General features: G+C 40.2%; 1 long non-coding RNA gene across 6 annotated transcripts in view; it reads right to left on the reverse strand.

The window, feature by feature from the left end:
• Positions 1-18,625, reverse strand: part of LOC140639396 (uncharacterized) — a 103,630-nt gene that overhangs the window by 37,915 nt on the left and 47,090 nt on the right. For 2 of the 6 annotated variants that reach the window (XR_012036129.1, XR_012036124.1), the window contains one exon: positions 3,889-4,001. The exons of 3 other annotated variants lie outside the window; for them this stretch is intronic. This is a non-coding gene — a long non-coding RNA (uncharacterized lncRNA). Of the gene's footprint in view, positions 1-3,888; positions 4,002-10,214; positions 10,949-18,625 lie in introns of those variants that run through there. One more of the 6 variants, XR_012036127.1, reaches the window with a different exon arrangement.

Consider the following 18,625-nt stretch of genomic DNA (forward strand, 5'->3'; position numbering starts at 1 on the left):
ATTTGAGTCTTCTCTCTCTTCTTTTTAATAAGGCTGGCTAATGGTTTATCTATCTTATTAATTCTTTCAAAGAACCAACTCCTGGTTCTGTTGATCTGTTCCACAGTTCTTCTGGTCTCGATTTCGTTGAGTTCTGCTCGAATCTTTATTAACTCCCTTCTTCTCTTGGGTGTAGGATCTATTTGCTGTTTTTTCTCTAGCTCCTTTATGTGTAAGGTTAGCTTTTGTATTTGAGTTCTTTCCAGTTTTTGAATGGATGCTTGTATTGCGATGTATTTCCCCCTTAGGACTGCTTTTGCTGCATCCCAAAGATTTTGAATGGTTGTATCTTCATTCTCATTAGTTTCCATGAATCTTTTTAATTCTTCCTTAATTTCCTGGTTGACCCTTTTATCTTTTAGCAGGATGGTCCTTAACCTCCACGTGTTTGAGGTCCTTCCAAACTTCTTGTTGTGATTTAGTTCTAATTTCAAGGCATTATGGTCTGAGAATATGCAGGGGACAATCCCAATCTTTTGTATCGGTTCAGACCCGATTTGTGACCCAATATGTGGTCTATTCTGGAGAAAGTTCCATGTGCGCTTGAGAAGAATGTGTATTCAGTTGAGTTTGGATGTAAAGTTCTGTAGATATCTGTGAAATCCATCTGGTCCAGTGTATCATTTAAAGCTCTCGTTTCTTTGGAGATGTTGTGCTTAGAAGACCTATCGAGTATAGAAAGAGCTAGATTGAAGTCACCAAGTATAAGTGTATTATTATCTAAGTATTTCTTCACTTTGGTTAATAATTGATTTATATATTTGGCAGCTACCACATTCGGAGCATATATATTGAGGATTGTTAAGTCCTCTTGTTGAATAGATCCTTTAAGTATGATATAGTGTCCCTCTTCATCTCTCACTACAGTCTTTGGGGTAAATTTTAGTTTATCTGATATAAGGATGGCTACCCCTGCTTTCTTTTGAGGACCATTCGAATGGTAAATGGTTCTCCAACCTTTTATTTTCAGGCTGTAGGTGTCCTTCTGTCTAAAATGAGTCTCTTGTAGACAGCAAATAGATGGGTCCTGCTTTTTTATCCAGTCTGAAACCCTGCGCCTTTTGATGGGGTCATTAAGCCCGTTCACATTCAGAGTTACTATTGAGAGATATGAGTTTAGTGTCATCATGATATCTATTCAGTCTTTGTTTTTGTGGACTGTTCCACTGAACTTCTTCTTAAAGGGGAATTTTAAGAGTCCCCCTTAAAATTTCTTGCAGAGCTGGTTTGGAGGTCACATATTCTTTTAGTTGCTGCCTGTCTTGGAAGCTCTTTATCTCTCCTTCCATTTTGAATGAGAGCCTTGCTGGATAAAGTATTCTTGGTTGCATGTTCTTCTCCTTTAGGACCCTGAATATATCCTGCCAGTCCTTTCTGGCCTGCCAGGTCTCTGTGGAGAGGTCTGCTGTTACCCTAATGCTCCTCCCCATAAAAGTCAGGGATTTCTTGTCTCTTGCTGCTTTAAGGATCTTCTCCTTATCTTTGGAATTTGCAAGCTTCACAATTAAATGTCGAGGTGTTGAACGGTTTTTATTGATTTTAGGGGGGGGATCTCTCTATTTCCTGGATCTGAATGCCTGTTTCCCTTCCCAGATTAGGAAAGTTTTCAGCTAGAATTTGTTCAAATACATATTCTGGCCCTCTGTCCCTTTCGGCGCCCTCGGGAATCCCAATTAAACGTAGGTTTTTCTTCCTCAGGCTGTCGTTTATTTCCCTTAATCTATCCTCATGGTCTTTTAATTGTTTGTCTCTTTTTTCCTCAGTTTCCCTCTTTGCAATCAACTTGTCTTCTATGTCACTCACTCGTTCTTCCACCTCGTTAACCCTCGTCGTTAGGACTTCTAGTTTGGATTGCATCTCATTCAATTGATTTTTAATTTCTGCCTGATTAGCTCTAAATTCTGCAGTCATGAAGTCTCTTGAGTCCTTTATACTTTTTTCTAGAGCCACCAGTAGCTGTATAATAGTGCTTCTGAATTGGCTTTCTGACATTGAATTGTAATCCAGATTTTGTAACTCTGTGGGAGAGAGGACTGTTTCTGATTCTTTCTTTTGAGGTGAGGTTTTCCTTCTAGTCATTTTGCTCAGTGCAGAGTGGCCAAAAGCAAGTTGTATTGGGAAAAAGAGAAAAAGAGAGGAGAGAAAGAAGGAAAGAAAAGAGAAAGAGAAAAAAAAGGGAAGAGAAAAAAAAACGAAAGAAAAAAAAAGAAGAAAAAGAGAAAGAAAAAGAAAGGAGAAAAAAAAGGGGGGGTGGGGGAGGAAACAAATCAAAAAGCAAAACAAAACAAAACAAAACAAAAAAAAAACACAACAACAACAACAAAAAAAAAAAACTAAAAAAAAAAAAAAAAAAAAAGAACCACCGGGGAGTATCTTCTGATTCTGTGTTCTTTAAGTCCCTTGGCTTCTCCTGGAAGTTGTCCGTCTAGCTGGTGTTCTGGGGGAGGGGCCTGTTGTGCTGATTTTCAGGTGTTAGCAGTTGGGGGAGCTGCTGTGTCCCTGCCTGGTGCAGGGCTCGGTGGGGGTTGTTTACCCCGTGAGGCCGCAGGAGGAACAGCCCCAGTGGCGGGGCAGCTCTGGAAACCTGGATTCAGCTCCGGCAGGAACTCCGTCTGCAGGGCCTGGAGGCTCCGGGGCGGGGCCGCTGCTCTGCTCAGCTGGGGCAGGAGCGTCCTCGCTGTCCTGGGCCCTCCCGGCCTCTGCCTGTCCCGGGGGGAGGCCGGATCCTGGGCTGTGTCCCGGCGCCCTGTGCTCCGGAGCCTGCGCTGTTGGATTCGCGCTCCCGGGCCGCGCAGCCCCCTCCGCGGAGCCGCCGCCCGAGCCCCTCCGAGCTGCTCCTGGAACCGCGCAGGCCCCTCTGCACGGAGCCTCTTCCTCTGCCCGAGCCCGGCCGAGCTGCTCCCGGGGCCGCGCAGCCCCCTCCACGCAGCCCCCTCCACGCAGCCCCCTCCGCGGAGCCGCCGCCCGAGCCCCCCGAGCTGCTCCGGGTCCCGCCGTGCGCGCTGCAGCCCTTAGGGAGCTCGGCGCACTCTCCTGGGCGCGGAGTTGCTGTTACTGTCCCGGGGAGCCCGAGGGCATCCCCGCCCTCCTGGGTCCTGCTCCAACTCCCCGCGAGCCCCTTTCCGCCCGGGAAGGTCGGTGCAGCTCCTGCGTCTCCCGGACGGGGCTCTCCTGTCCTGGGGACACTCGCCCCGGCCTCAGCCCGGCTCCTCGCGGGCCCCTCCCCCTTGGAGGCCTTTGTTTCTTTACTTCTTTTTCCCCGTCTTCCTACCTTGATAGAAGCGCGAACTCTTCTCACTGTTGCATTCCAGCTGGTCTCTCTTTAAATCTCAGGGCGAATTCATAGATTTTCAGGATAATTTGAAGGTTTTCTAGGTAGTTTGGTGGAGACAGGTGATTTGGAGACCCTACTCTTCCGCCATCTTGCTCCTCCCCTCACAGAACTTTTTTTTTTTTTAAGATTTTATTTATTCATGAGAGACAGAGAGAGAGAGAGAGAGGCAGAGACATAGGCAGAGGGAGAAGCAGGCTCCATGCAGGGAGCCCAATGTGGGACGTGATCCCAGGACTCTGGGATCACGTACTAAGCTGAAGGCAGACGCTCAACCATTGAGCCACCCAGGCATCTCAAAGTCCATAGAACTTTAAACAAAGAAACAAAAAAAGAATTTTACTGTGTATAAAACTTTTTAAATAAAATAAATTTAAAATGGCAATAACCGTTCAATGCTTCCAATTTTGTGAGTCAGGAATTTGGCAGGATCATACTTTTGCTCCATATGGTACCAACCATGGGGCTGAAGAGCCCAAAATAGTCTGAGTCTTGTTGCCATCTATCAACTAAGATACCTCGGTTTTTCTTTACATGGTGTCTCTTTCTACATATTCTTCAGGAGAATCTCTCTCTTCATGTGCCTTCTCTCTTCAGCAGGATAGCTTGAACTTTATATAGCAACATGAGTCTAAAAACAAAAATGGAAGCTATAAGGCCACTTAAGACCTGGTTTCAGAAGTTCCAGAACGCTATGTCCATTGCATTGTATTAGTCAAGCCCAGATTAAAAGGAGAGAAAATGGCTTCCACCACTTGATGGGAGGAGCAGCAAAATCTGATTGCAGAAGGGCATGGACACAAGAAGGTATGATTTGTGGGAGAGGGAAGGGGGGGGAGTGCAATGAATATTCTAAGCAGAGGGAGCAGCATATCAAAGGCTCTGAAAAAGCCGAAGTCAGAGGAAACTAAAAGAAGGTCACTGGCTGATGATGAATGAAAAGAAGTTTCAAGAGGGATGAGGTTAGAGGAAAAAGTAGAACAAGATCATTCGGGGCCTGAAGGCTACTGTTAAGAGTTTGATTTTATTCTAAGTACAATGGGAAGCCAATGAATAATTTCAAGTAGGAAAGATCTGATATGATTTTTCTTTTCAAATGACTGTTGGCTCCTATGTGAATTCCAATGTTCATTAATTAGCCACCAGAAGAGAAACACTATTCTAAAGTACTTCGAATATGGAATATGGATCTAAAAACACATTGCATTACAATTTAATGTGAAAATTTCAAATCACATGTCTTATTTACATTTATTTAATGCACATTTTAGGGACCAATGTATGTCGGCCACTTTGGTTTAAAAGGCAAATGAACATAGTAATTGCTAGATGTAATCTTTTGGAAACCAGTGAAACCAAGGGAAAAAATTAAATGTCCTGAGGTAATGTGAGCCTTTCCCCTGCCCAAAAGTCAAGTTTCCAAACCAATTACAACACTACTGATTGCTTTGAAAACTGGAATCAGAACAAGTCTACCTTTGGAGACAGGGTAGTGATAAGCCATAAAAGGTATGCTGCGTGAAGCTGTACTTTTACCTTTAAGAATACATAGGGAAGAGATTGAAGAAGGATCACAGGCTAAATACAGACACACTGGGTTCTCAGCAGGTTGGTTCTGTGTGAATGGCCATGTGTAACCTGTGTGGGGGCAAAACTAGTACTAAATATATGAGAGGGAAGTATGTAATTAATCAGAATCATGCTTGAGAATGTGTTAGACAAATCCTCTTTAAGAATTCAAAATCTACATAATTTACTAAGCATTTATTGTGTGCTGGGCATTGTTATAAACTCTGAGGCATAGAAAATAAATATTAGTATAACACGATATAGGAGAAATATAGGGTGGGGAGTCAGGAGATGGGATTTTGGTCCCATCTCTGTTGTTAACTTGGTATGGAAAGTTGAGCAAGTTATTTGTCCTCAGTGGCTGTCTGCTTTCTATTCTATAGATTGCTTCCAGCTATGATATTCCATAACCCTTTCATTCCTAAGACATACTTTCTACCATTGAGTTTACAACTTGCAATTGCTGAGAAGCAAGACTAAGACCAATGAAAACAAGGAAACAAGTTTTCAATTCAACTCAATTCTACTAATGTTTCTTGTAAGAAAGTGGATTAAAATATTTAGAGGCTTACTTTCAATCTTTCTCTTATTGACTGAACTAGGAGGATGGTTGTACTTTTCATTAGAAATTAAAATGGCAAATTCCATTTCTAAAAGATCTTTTTTGGAGGGGGGTTGTGGCTAGGGAAAAGGATCTTTGTGTGGCCATTACAATAGAATTCCACCTGCAAATTCCATTACCACATATTTTAGGGGAAAATAAGCTTGAAATAGTTTGCTTATTTAGAAGATGATTGCTTTCTAAAAGTGAATTAAATGCAACTAATGTTGAGTAAAGAAGAAAATCAATTAACATCTCTCTTCCCCTACAAGCACCATCAGCAACTTTAGGATAAAAAAAATAGAGAAATTCTCTTATTTTTGTGCTTCTTGTCTCACATTTTCCCAGGCTTCTCTTATATAGTCACAATAGAATATGAAGTGGTGTATGTTTCAAATCTACTTTGAATGGTTTTTCAATGACTGGTGGATTCTCTTGGTTATCCTATTGTGCAATTGTACCTGCTCCTACTGCAGAGGAGCTGGTGCTAACTTCATGTCTGCTAATGTTCTTTCCATACTTGTGAATAAAGACATGGAGATGGAATTCACCTACCAACCAATATTTAAGTATATTAACTACATCTCTGGACCAGTGTAAGGAATTAGCTAAGTGTAATGAATAAGACAGACCTTATCTTTGCCCTTACAGATCTTACAGTCTAATGAGGAAGACAAAGAAAAAGTAATTATGAGTATGATGAGTGTAATAAAAACAAAAGCTAAGTGCGTTCAACAGAAGGAACTGACCTAGAATTAACTGATCACGGTCTGAGGACAATGAGAAAACCAGTCATATAGGAGTAGAGGCCTGTCATCCAATACAAAATTTGGCTGGACTTTCATCCCTGGAAGGTAATCTCTAAATCCTTGGAATTTCCTGAGGGATGAGTGTCTTTGTTACTCATGGTGGAATCCAACTCTATGCCTGAGCTTATGCTAAGGAGATGACTCAGGATGGGGCTAGCTAATCTGGAAGAACCAACCATGTGATTCCAGAGCCTTGGGGCTTAACACACATGACTTTCAGGGAGGAGAGGAGTGCTGGAAATTGAATCCAATGTTACTTATACAATTAAACCCCAACAAAAGCCATGGACACCCTTGGCTCAAGTAAGCTTCCTAGTTGGTGATACACATTGATGTGCTAGGAGGGTGACAGATCCTGAGGAAATGGAAGCTTTGTATTTGGAATCCTCTTAGACCTCAGCTATGGGTCTTTTAATGGTTGGTACTAATTTGCATCTTATAGGTGAAACTGTAATGATAAGTATAGTTCTTTCCTGAGTCCTGTGAGTCATATTAGTGAGTTATTGAACCTGAGATGGTAGTGGGAACCTCCAAGCTTGTAGCCAGTTGGTCAAAAGTGCAGGTGGTCTGAGAACTTCAGAGTTCATGACTGGAGTCTAAAGTGGGAGGAGTCTTATGGAGGACTGTGTCCTTGACCTGTGAAATTTGACCTAACTCTGGATAGTTAGTATCAGAATTGCATGCAGGAGTGTCAGGAGTGTCAGAACTGCATGCTGCAGTTAGTGCAGAAGGCCAATAATGGGAAATGCAATTGGATTGACAAAACTGAGGGAGGTTATGGAAGATTTGTATATGAGGCATAGATATTAGATTTGGAAAGGGAAGATGATATGATAAAATAACAAAAGCTTAAATTATTAAGTGTTTGCAATGCATCATGAACACATGTAAGCATTTTTAGGTTTCTTCTCATTACCTTTTACCTCCTTCTATCCTATGGTGTGGGAAGCATCTTTATTTCAAAGATGAGTACTAAAAAACAAAACAGAACCATGAAAATAACAAAAAACACTGGACTCTGCTAATCTGAGAGTTGCCATGCATGTGCTGTTGACCTTGGAAAAACCATAGCATTATATGACCTCAGTATGTTCATCAGCCCTTGCATCTCTAGAATTTTAATATTCCAGATGGTGCTGTCTGAAAAGTCACAGGTTATTTAAGTAGTCTGTAGGAAAAATGTAATTTTGGACATTCATTTGTATTTTCAGTAAGTGCTTACTGAACATTGCCATGTGCCATATGCTGGGCTCTGCGTAGGAAATGCAGAGATAAGCACAATGGATATGGTTCCTTCCCTCTAAGAGCTAATAGATATTCCCTCAATATCTATAGTATTGTGTAAATTCCCCTTTTATTTCAAATGAGATTACTTTTAAACAGTCAGTATGAAGGAAAGCTGGTGTATTAAAAGAAAAGCAGCCTATTGCATGGGGGTGCAAGAGATTGGGAAAGAGCTTTGCCTTGCTATTAGGAAAATGGAAGTTTGAATGGAAATGGAACATTATGGACAGACTGTGAGCATGTGAGAGGTCACCTTTAACATTAGATAGTGATCTTGGGGAGCAAACCCCAACAGTAGTGTGTGTGTGTGTGTCCATTTTGTTATGAGTGACAAAGAAGGCAAGGCATTACTCTCTCTACATATTTACTCTCACCTTACTATACGAGGAACAATACACTAGTTTCACAGCCTAGATTAAGAAGAGACTTTCAGACTTGGAGTAGAGAATTCAAGCAGAGGAATACATGAGACTGGATGAGCAGAGTGACATTAAACATGCATAAAGACTTTACCCATATTTCAAAGCCTCCAGAACCATTTGGAGGCACTTTGTGAACACACAGATTCTACTGCGGATTTTTAAAATCAGAATTTTTAGTGGAGGAGATTTAGGAATAAGGCTTTTGATTCTGATGCTTGTTAGATTTGAGAACCACTGGTTTATCTGACTAGCACACAACGATGGCTCTCAAAGACTCAAAGAGCCCTGTCATCAATAATGACCACTTTGTTTTGCTCTCCTGACATTATTCTTCTGAATGGGCCAGTTTGGTTTCTAAAGCTATTGATTTATGGATACTGCTTTCTCCCTTCTTCCATCTGTAGATTTTTATTCTCAGTTTCTTTTGTTGGCATCTAAAGTTAAGGAGATGTTTTTTGCATTTTTTTGTGATGGAGTCATTTCTGCCTTGTATAGTAGACACAGATTGGGTACTTTTGGTGAGAATCTCAAGGATGGGGCAGAAGGTAGATCTAAGCCATCAAAATCATTTGAACTAACCAAATCAACAATAAATCACAAACTCCAGATTTTTGTTTAAAGGGGAGGAGACCAAGGCAGTGGATGTGCAAATTAGCCAGGCCACGACTTGCTGGCTCTGGTTCATTTTGTAAACAAAAGCAGGCCTGAATTCAATCAAACATTACTTGTTAAAGTAAACTAGCAAAAAGCTGGTGAAAATTAAAGTAGAACAGAAGATGGTTTCAATAATTTCATTCTCCGGCTTTTAGCTTAAAAAAATCTACCCACCATTCCATTCTATGCGGCTTGTCCTTTCTTTCAAGATACTTTCATGAAAATTAAAGAGCATTTTAGTTATGCATATACTGAGAAATGCTACCTGTAGTATTGCGTAAATTGCCTTGGGAACACATGTCTGAATACTATCATTTGTTGTTTTGACGGTATTTTTGTAGGCTTTTAGAGATTTTTTAAGTGACAGAAATGGGACCCAATAGGTTGGCTAGCTGAGAGACTAAATTGTTTGATAAATACCATGTGTCTGGTATGCTATACTTGTTTGAAGTGACACTGAGAGATTAGTTGTTTCTAGACATTTTTTGGTTAAATCTTTAATGTATACATTTTTTGGTTACATCTTTGAGTTTCTCCTCAGAACTGAATAAGCCTAAGGGGTTTTGCTCAGTGGGCCATGGTTTTTGCCTGAGGTTAAGTTTGTCACTGAGGTGACGTGTTTTACTCAAAGAGGGACAGTCAGAATGCCATCAGAATCCCTGCATGAAGAAGTTCTAATTATTAAGCCTGAACTTACAAGTTTTGGTAGGAATTTTCTTTGCATGGAGAACTGTCATTTGGGGGGTTGTGTTGGGGCAGGGATCCAGAAGATCATTTCTAAGAGTTTTGGGACTAGTTGTAGCTGTCTAGCTGTCCACCTAGGCCAAAAGTAATCCCGAGTCATTGCCTGAAATTCTCTCCACCTGTGAGCTTGTGCTATGTTCCAGCAACTGAAAGAGGTGTTGATTCATTTCAGGCCTAGTTTGTCTATGATGAAGTTCAACCCACCACAGAAGGACTCAGGGGAACTGCACTGTGGGCTCTAGGTCTGTGATTTATGTTTTCCCTGTGCCTTTCTCTGTTACTCTGCATTGCTGACAGTGAGGCAGACATCATATGTGTTTAGCCCAAAAGATAATGCTCAGTACCTTATAAGAATGTAGAACAGAGGTAGGTAAGAATATCTGATAGGCGCAAATCAACCGTTGGTGATAAAACAACCACCAAGGTCAAACAGTAACAATACTCCCCTGCTCTGGAATCAGATCCAGGAGGCAAACATTGGTGATGGCCTCCCCCAGGGCTACTTGCTATCATCAAAACATGGTGAAGAACTTGGACTTCCTCCTACTCAGGTCTATCAGTTGAGTGTAGAATATTCAACTTGGGGTGGATACAGAAAAATATGCTCCCTGCCCTGCCCACTCAGAGCTCTTAAGTATTAGAAGAGGATTCATTTAATACTTAATGATGATTTGGATCTAAAATAATTACCAATTAATCTTCTTTAAATGCTTTTATTGCAGGTCCTCTTAGAGACAGTACACTGGATGAAATGACCTCTTACAATTCCTTCTTATTCTTTGGTCTCATGATGATTTGTTTCAATGACATCACAGGGTGGAAACCGCTTTCTCCTGAAAACTTTAAATATCAGCTATGGGAGGAGCTTTTTCTATTTCAGGGTTATGTCATTGCTCTGGTAGTTGACGGTTCTATTTTGAGAAATACCAAATTCTTATCTTCCATCCTGGTACCTATCTATGGCATTGGCCCAACAACTAGTTACAAGAGCAGTTGAGCTTGCAGAAGGTCCTTGGGAGAAAAGTCCCTGGCTCATATTCTAATAGTCCAAGGAAATAAGAACCAATTTCCTGACACCCCTACGTCGGTGCCTGCCCTCCTGGAGTGATTGAGAATGATGTTTGTACTCTCTTGTATCTCAGCTTTTACTCCTTTGTGTTTATTCCATTGCTGAAAGACTCAGAACATCACTTTTCTAGTACACATTGTTTGTCTGAAAATACACCTGGAGACTTGCCCAATTTGGAAATGACTTAAATTACAAAAAAAGCACAGCTGTCTTTAACAGCTCTAGGAGTTCATGCAACGAGCCTACAATTTATTGAGTAGGATTAGATGCTTATTGCCTATGACACTTTAAATACCATTACATTGAAGTTTATACAAGAAAGTCCAAGTTTAAAACTGGAATCTTAGCAATAACAGCTGGGCCATTTGTTTATGTGATAGGCAGGAAAGAATGACTTCTGTAATCTTCGTATTTGGCTTCAGGATTCTGCTCAGGAGAAAAAAAAGATGGGGAGGGGGGAGAGAGAGAAGCTAATTTCAGATTGTCAAGCTGAGCTGAACACTGCTGGCTAATTTGTCCCTCATGTTAAGACCTCTGCCAAGGTTCCTCTTGTATCCTCTTGCTCTCTCACACCTGACAAACCAGCGCTTGAAATACTGTAGCCCACCTCTCTGACAGCAAGGGGTATGTCGCTAGCTCGCTTGCAGCTCTCTCCCCCAGGCGGCTCACATTCCGCATTTTGTTTCTAGCATGAAAGACTTTGTTTTAAATCATAATAGCAACCAGGCTGTAATCACATTAGAGCGCACATGGAGAACTTGCAAACAGTCATGTGTTTTGGATTTGACATTCTGATTTATGGTTGTGTGCTCCAGTTACACAGCTGCAATCTCATTTTCCGACAAAGATGTTTTCTATTTTTCTATTACTTTGCTTCACCCTGTCTTTATGTTGGGGAAAATGAAAGCCACCAGGTGAAGTCATAACATAAGTACAAATGTTTTCGTGTTTGGGTTGGAGAGCGTAATAAATGGTGTATACCAGCATTTCAAACACAGCTTGTTATTTTTGAATAAAAGTGTAAAGGGAATTGCTTACTTAAGGTAATCGCAAATTAAAGAGGTACGTGGAAATTTGTTTGTAAAACCCAGAATTGTCCTACAAACTTTCTATGTCTATCACCTGATATCAATTTCCTAGGAGGGAAATGGATGGTAATGTTCCATTTTAGATATTTGGGTAAACTGAGCTCCCTACTTAGGTATATTCATTTCACAAAATTCTAATAAATTCATGATAGGGAACTTCTAAAGATAATCTGTACATAAGCTGTACATTGTGCAACCCAGAGACATAAAGTAGTTTGCCCAAGGTCACAGAGCTGGATAGTGATTGATAGAGCTTAGTCTAGAACTCAATTTTTATCCGTCCTATTCCAACACATTTTCCACCTCTCCATTTAAATGCAGGGTGAACAGCACTTCCTGTGGTAAACTGACCACCACCACAAAGACTGATTCCACATCAGTCTTTTGTGAACATATGAAAAAGGAAATTCCTTTCACTTTTTTGGGTTTTATTCACATTTAAACATTTTATGTTGTTGCTGTTAAGTCTGATGAAAATTCAAGTCCATACCTGGTTCACCAGTGCAGGACACAATATTCTATCTTGGTCTCATATTTGGGGTACAATGTTGGCAATAAATGTAACAATCTTAAACTCAGATGTGTTAACACTGAACACATTTCAATTCTTCACAATGAGCAATTACAAATGTGTTTCTGGCAATTCAATAAATCTCAATAAAAGGGTAAAAAATATCTGTATAAGAAAATTCAAAAGATATATACTATGAAGGTGTGCATGGGTGTAAGCAGTCAGATTGACTTGGAAATCTCTATAAAGAATAGAAAGAACATTAAGATCTATTATCTGGATCATTATTTTGGGGCCCATTTCCTCTTGCATAAATTATCTTTGCTTTGTGAGAAGATTTTAACTTCAGTGGTCATTAGGTCACCATGGTTTTCTCATAGAGAAGAAAATCCATATACCTAGTAATTAAATATAGCATTTCTTAGTAGGATTTTCTAAATCGCAAATAATGATAAAAAAAATTTTTCCTCTTGTTCAGGAACTGGAAGGAGAATGAGGGACTAACAATTTTGTTTATGATTTTTACCTGAATGCACATGAACAGATGCTATGTTAGAATTTTAGGTTCTCTTATCTAGCTAGGAATAACACTTAGCAGGTAGAGTAGACATGTATTTGATATCTATACTGGTCTCTCCCGCCTCCATTCTTCCCTTTTCTTGACCACAGCACCAAAATTTTCCTTGTGAGGAAGTTATTTCCACTTCATTTTCATCCATGAGAATTATCATCCTACCCTGAGACCAAAGGGTAAACTGATTCCTTAAGCCAGTTACCTTATCTTATCTGCTCCTTTGTGACAGTGATAGTATGTGGTTTGGGCACATGACAATGAGAGTCAAAGAGATGAGTCCAAGAACTTCTGAGAATGTTATTAATCAATGTGCCTGATGAGAATGTGAGAGTCGTAGAATTTAGCAGCTTTCCTTTTTCTCTTCTTCCATTTTTTAATCTCAAGGGGAAAGCCTGGAGCTTTCTAGAGCAGCTAAACACTGAGGAAGGCAGAATGGAAGAACAGGGAAAAACACATGTTACACGTCAGATCAAGCTTCCACTGAAGGTGGTCCTGGAGGGCAACCGGATCAGGTGTAGGCTGGTGGCCTGGGTGGTGAAGGGATTTATCCAAGGCAGAACCAAAGAGATGGAAGTTTACTGAATACATCTCAAGGAAGCATCAGGCAGGACAGCAAAGCAGACACTGTGTGTCAAAAGGTGGTGGGGGAATGGGAGGTGAGGAGCATATGGAGTTCTCCGTTTTTGGTACCTGTGCCCAATTGAAAATAGCCCATTGGTCAACTATGGCTTATGGATATTTTGAGGTGGGTCACCTAATGGGCCTGTTTGTATTCAGCCCAGTGGTCACTGTGGACCCTTCTAGCTCACTCAGGTTACCATTGTTCAGGTTGGCTGCCTAAAAGGGCCTCTACAGGTCCTATCAGGATTTTTAGTGACAGATGAAAAAAAAATTCCACTTTCGTGTTTCCTGGCACTTGTTACTGGAAGACTCCTAACTGATATACCAGGGAAGTGTAAAGACAGTGAATGTCTGCTCTGAGCATAGTTCTCAAAACAGTCTTTAAGGAACATGTGCCTTTGTGCGATCTCATCTATCTCACAGTAAGGAAGGAGCATATGCATGTAGTGCTCAGCAGAGTGACTGATCAGAGAGGGGCTCCTAGGAATTGTAGCAGACATTATGGTAATGATGATGGTGGTGACTCTGATTGCTAGAGTTTAAGTCAGAGAAATTATTTGCCAAATACACAGAGAAGATGCCGGGAAATGCGTCTTTGCCTGACCTAATAAGATAGAATAAGATTATTGTTAATTTAAAATGTCTTACTTTACCAGAATATTTATGTAAAGACCAACTTTACAATCTGCCTAAATTCCCCCATTTAATATTAAAAATAAATTCTAATAAGGTTTTCTCAAATTCTCATTGCCTCTATCATGGGTCTTCAGTGACTGTGAGTATTCCCACCCCATTATGTTAGGATAGGCCTATGATTGGCTTGAGATCCACATTGTTCCAAGACACTACCCTTAACTACAAGCAGCTTTCCATAAGCGAAATCCGAAGTACTATTTCTATTGTCCGTACATTTTTCAAGGGAATGTCAGTGTGTGATCTCCAAAAGCATGAGGCACTGAAAATAGTGTAAACTCCAATAATCACAGTGTTACTACAAGGGAAACAATTTTCTTTTGCTACAGGTATTCTAACAGTTGTAAAGTTTGTTAACTAAAACGTGTAAAATTTGTATTGATAAACTCTTACAAATAATAGAACTCCTCTTTTGTTTTAATCAGTGTTGTCATAAAACGGGATCTATCTGTATTCATTAAATTTGTGGATCCTTAGAAGGCACTGCATGTTTCACTGTTTTTTCTTTTAGTATTAAGATGGATTTAGTTTACTTTAACCATGACCTATAGGATGTACCTTTTTATCTTAGGGCAATTTAAGGCATAATATGTGTTCATATACCCCATTCTTAGGTAGTTACTTTTTTTTTTTTTTTTTTTAGTTCTTAGGTAGTTACTTAAGTCACCATCATCCTAAGTAGTTAATGTTTACTAAATTACACAAAGTGCCCTGTGAGTCACCTGACAGTGGATGTGAAATGATTAAACAGCCCCAGGTGCACATTTACTGATATGATACCTCAAGCAAATGGGATTTATCAAGAGCATAATGAAGCTTGAGTTTTAGGACTGTACACTTAACATGTCTCTTCTAAGGATCTCAGTCAGGGGGGACCCTAGCAATTCTTACCTGTAACCTCTAATTTGTTTTCCTAAGGAGGGCTTTCTAAAATAATAGAAACAGTAGACTCACAAAAATAAGGAATAACTTGATTTCTTTGTTTCTTTCAAGGGGTAGGAACAAAGGGAGAACAAAATCCGTTTTTGGCTTGAACCCCCATTCATAGTGGCCTTTATAGGAACAAGGAGTTAAAGATATTCCTCTCTTCTGGCATGCAGAGAACATACCATTCAGAAGCTGTGGCTTCTGCTCATGTTAGTGAGAAGTATAGTTCTGTGCAGCCATTCCTGGCTAATATACAAAGCAATGGGCAACACTGGGTTGTGATGGTTAACTTTAGGTGTCAGCTTGACTAGGTAAGGGATACCCATACAGCTGACCAAACATTATTTCTCTATAAGGGTGTTTCTGGATGAGATTGATTAGCATTTCATCTGTACACTGAGTAAAGAAGTGCACCAGTGCAGATGGGCATCATCCAATACACTGAAGCCGTGAGTAGAATGAAATGGTGGGAGAAGGGAGAGTTAGTTCTCTGCTTGAGCTGAGGCATACCTCTTCCTCTGCCCTCAGACCTTGCTGCTCCTGGTTCTTGGACCTTTAGACTCAGACTAGGACTTAATATCCTTGGTTCCTTTTGTTCTCAGGCCTTTGGGTTTGGACTGAAACTATACCACTGGCTTTCCTGGACTTCCAGCAGAATCATGGACCTCACAGCCTTCTGAATCATGTAAGCCAATCACTCATAATAAGTTTCTTTCTATATATCTATATCTAGGTTTTTGGTTTATTTCTCTGGAGAACCTGCTTAATATTTATGTAGATGTAGAGAGTAAGGACTTCTGTAATTTCTCCTCAGTCCTGGGATAGGATAATGATAAGACAGGGCAAGTGTAACATACAGGCACCTGGACATTGAGAAGAGAACCCATGGAAACAGGAAGAAACTGAGCGTTACCATAGCGAACAGATTTCTGTTTTCGACAGGCTACTTAATGTCTGTGTCAGTCTTTCGTGAAAGGGAATCAGACATCTCTGCACATCCTTTGGTAACTACAGCTTGAAGCTAACCTTATAATATAGTATACTATACATATAGTATATGTATAATATGCATATACAAAATATGTAGTAGGATGTAGTCATTTTGCAGCACAAGTCATTTATGTAAAATGCTTCTACAATGACAGTAATACATGAATAGGAGCTCATTTAAAATATATTAAGACAATACAAATAAAAGAGAAGTCTCCTATTGGCTGCCCCCCACCTCTCCGTCCCCCTACGTTTACTGTGCCAATTTCAATCATTGCCTTAGGAGGGAGAGCCCATGTTACCAGTTTGCAATATGTTCCTCTGTGCCTTTTTACACATAAATTTACATTTGCAACTGCACTTAAATGGAGATAGTATCTTACTGACTTTCAGGATCAGCTTTCAAAAAAGAATGAGAGAATATGCTACAATACAGGTGCAGCAACTTTCCTTTGAAGCTCAAGAATATACATTAAAGATCCTTCATGTCAGCCTATATAGATGTATCTCATAATTAACTGCTGTATGAATACCCTGTAGCATGACCATATCCATATTCGTTTATATCTTCTCCTTACTGATAGGTCTTTTGCTATGGCACTTGATGATACAATGAATATTTTTGTGTATTTTTCGGTATATTTGTATGTGAATCTCTCTGAGAAGGATACGAAACAGTAGAGTGACTGGGTCAGTGAATTCTTACACTTTACATTTTAATCTATCACCTTCCTCCAAAACTTGTTCCAGTTTATGCTCCCATCATATCCGGGGGTGCTCATCTCAAGTAACATATAATGTTACTCCTTTTAATTTTTTGCTAATTTTTAAAAATTATTTATTTATTTATTGATAGTCACAGAGAGAGAGAGAGGCAGAGACATAGGCAGAGGGAGAAGCAGGCTCCATGCACGGGGAGCCCGATGTGGGATTCGATCCCGGGTCTCCAGGATCGCGCCCTGGGCCAAAGGCAGGCGCTAAACCATTGCGCCACCCAGGGATCCCAATTTTTTGCTAATTTGATGAACATAAAGTTTTCTAATTATTGGATCATTTAATCTTTTAAAAAGATTTTATTTATTGATTCATTCATTCATTCATTTAGAGAGTGCAAGTGGGTGGAGTGGCAGAGGGAGAGAAAGAATCTCAAACAGACTCTGTGCACTGAGTAGGGAGCCAGATGCAGGGCTTGATCCCGGGACCCTGAGCGCATGGCCTCAGCTGGAACAAAGTCAGATGCTTAACTGACTGAGCCATCCAGGTACCCCAAGGATCATTTAATTTTTAAGTAAATATTTTGGTATCTTTCTAAGTTCCTCATTAATGAATAATCCTAAATATTTTTATACTTGGATACTTATATTTACAGCTTGTGTAATATGGGTAAGATTCTGGAACTCAAAGTTAGCAAAACAAGATAAGCAGCCTTTCAAAATGCAGACACGGCAGCTTAAAATTTTGGCTAGCTGGGTTGTGTATTATATCTACCTCAGAGATGATTTCTGCCTCAATAATCCAAGGGAAGACAGCAAAAATATTAACAAACTAACCTTAAATACATCTAAGAGACCTAGCTAAAGTAAGTTTAATTTCACAAACATTTACTCTGCAGCTATTTTGTTCATAGCTCTCTGCTAGGACTAAAAAGATAAGTGACATCTGATACTTATCAAGTATTTTACAGTTTAATAATGAACGCTGGTAGGCTAAAAAATAAATGTAAACGCAAGGAATATTTTATTAAGGGTCACATGACATAAAAACTGGGTGCTCCAGAAATTTTAAGAGAGGAATTCTAGTTTGAGATATTAGGACTGGCTTCAGAGCTAGGTAAGACCTCAAAAACAGATTTCACATGGTGGGAGGATAGAGAAGGACATTCAAAGCTGAGAGAACAGGAGGAGCACACAGGTGAGGCTGTGTGTCATCTTTTGGGGCCTAATGTCTGTGTGTGCGTGCATGTATGTACACACACACACTAAGGCTGGGATTTGGGAGTTAATGTAGAGATAAGCCTGAAAAGTTATTTGGGTCCAGAATGGACATTATTCTACAGGACAGTATTTTTCAAAAGGCAGATCAACTACACCTGCATGGGTTAGCTTGCATATTTAAAATGCACATCCCAGCCTCACCCTAACTGGATTAACAATATTTGGGATTTGGGGCCCAGGAGTCTTCATTTTTAACAATATCCCATAAAGGTTTGGTTTTTATGTTTTTTTAAGTGCATTAAATTTGAAAATCACTCTTTCAGACTAGAGTGAGCCTTTGAAAAACTTGGACTCTTCTGGAAGGGGTCTAAGGAAATCTAAGGGGACATCCTGCAGGTGGTTCAGGGAAAAGAAAGAGAAATGACCCTGGGGGTGGGGGGGAAGTCCTACTGACTAGTGCCCTTGGGACATACTGTCTTTGGGATTGCTCTAATATCAGGATGTATGTTGCTCAGAGCAGCCCAGGTCAAAAGCAGAGATGCATTTAGGACCATTTAAAACCAATATTAGCTTTAATGCTCTTTGAAAGAGGCATAATTAGGAATGTAAAAGTCAGGTTACCTCTGATTAGTGAGAAACAGAGTGAAGGGTGAATCTATTAGGAGCTACTTGTAAGACATTCACACTTTAAGAACATTGCTTTGATGATTTTGAAGGAACTACATTGGGGGAGAAAGGCAGCTGAACCAGTTCCTACTTCAAAGA

This window comes from Canis lupus, chromosome 9 (genome assembly GCF_048164855.1).
Source record: "Canis lupus baileyi chromosome 9, mCanLup2.hap1, whole genome shotgun sequence".
Classification (NCBI taxonomy): Eukaryota; Metazoa; Chordata; class Mammalia; order Carnivora; family Canidae; genus Canis; species Canis lupus.